Source organism: Ailuropoda melanoleuca, chromosome 12 (assembly GCF_002007445.2).
Source record: "Ailuropoda melanoleuca isolate Jingjing chromosome 12, ASM200744v2, whole genome shotgun sequence".
In the NCBI taxonomy this organism is placed as follows: domain Eukaryota; kingdom Metazoa; phylum Chordata; class Mammalia; order Carnivora; family Ursidae; genus Ailuropoda; species Ailuropoda melanoleuca.
In genome coordinates this window covers 77,820,601-77,822,417 of record NC_048229.1, presented here as the reverse complement: position 1 = coordinate 77,822,417, position 1,817 = coordinate 77,820,601, and positions in this window count along the sequence as shown.

Below are 1,817 nucleotides of genomic sequence, written 5' to 3'. Positions count from 1 at the left end.
TCTCTGTCTTGGATCCAGAATCTCAGTCACCTACAGCTTCATTGAACAAATCTGTGCTCGAGGGAGCCCAAGGCCATGAAGAGGGTGACCGTGCAGGACGACGAGCAGCTATGTGTGTGGCCACTGTGCCCAACAGCAGGGACGCTGCCCGCACACCGCTCCTTGAGGTGCCTGCCGCCGTTCACAGACACACCGCCCTGAGCCCGGCAGCCAGGCCAGCGGCAGCTCTCAGACTTGTGTTTGTGTGGGATGTGCTGCCAGATTCCTGTGTTCCTCCTGTTAGGGTGTGAGGTAGACTCCTCGTGTAGAAGTAGGACGTTGGCGTTAAGATGGATAATGGAAATACGACCCAGATGCGAAGGTGGCTAAACCCGATCTTCTAGAGCATGTGAACTCGGTTTGGCCGCTAAGCAGAGAAGAGTGTCCGGTAAGGCCCGGAAAAAGCTCTTGAAGAGCAGGGTGCCCATAAAATCCAAGGGGTTCCAGAGTAGCATTCTGGGGCTCTCGGTGACAGGGTGAGCCACCTACAGCCCTGACTGGGGACCAGATTGAAACCACAGTGCTTCTCATCGGCTGATAATGGAAGCAGAGAGCCTGAAGACACGGAAGACAGGCGATGTCGATCTGTGGCTGGTTTTGCTTCCGATCTGCCAAAGGAAGCATGGCTCGGCCACCAGGCCTGGAGGGAAAGACGGGGGAACTCTATGCAAGACACACCTGCAGTCCCGGGAACACATGCTTTCCCAGGATTCCCAGCCTGCTCCCCTCACCCCTCCCATCCCCACTCACCCAGCGTATTCACAGCCCGACATCTTACTCCTTGTATGTTTATGGCGGCTAGATAAAAAACTGCCGAGCCGAGTAGAGTCTTTCTTGCTTTCCTAGAGATAGAAGTGCAGTGTGTGCCCTGGTCCCCACCGCTAGGTCTTCCTCTACCCAGCAGGCCTCTCTGGTCCCAGGGTGGTTCTGCCTGGCCTCCCCGACCTGCTCCTGCTCCCGGAGCCTGCGTGTTCAAGCCCCCCTTTCCTGGTTCCGCATCTGGATCCTGCAGCTGGTATAGAACATTCTCTGCTGGTTCCTTGACAGCGGGTGTTAACAGTCAAGGTTTTCAACATGATAGCCTGCTGGAAAATGTCTTTATGCTACCCTCACCTTGGCTGGAAGATGGTGTAGCCAGATTGTGGGTTCTAGTTTTGGTCTTTTCATTCCTCCTGTTGGAAATGCCATCCCATCGTCTGCCCCACCGCCCACCCCAGCACAGCTTTGTGCCCTCTGGCTCCCATGTTTGGCCTCAGGCGTCTGTGCTTGTGTTTTCAACCACAGGAAGCCTTTATGTCCTCTTGTCATCAGATCCTTAGATGTCCCCAGGGCTGGCCTTGTGCGTGTGCACCCTTCCCGTCCCAGACACGTGCTTTTCAGTCCTGGCAGGCGTGCTGTCTCACATCTTGGGGAATTCCATCCTCTCCGTTTTCTTGATTTTCTAACTTACAAATTGAATGTTGCACTGCCTAGACTGGTCCTCTGATTTTCTGTCTACGCTGTTTCCTGAAAATATTAATTTTGTCCTCTGAGTATTTTATTTAGGCTACGACAGTTTTAATTTCCAAGGGCTTTTTATAGGTCTTTTGTCCATATTTTCTTTCATAAAAAAAAACAAGGCTTTTTAAAACGTGGTTTTAGATTCCCAGCACAGCTGAGGGGACAGTTCAGTGGGTTTCCATATGCCCTCTCTCCCCACTGTCGGCATCCCCCACCAGAGGGTACCTGTGTCACATCTGACAAGCCCACGCTGACACAGCATCACCCAAAGCCCATAG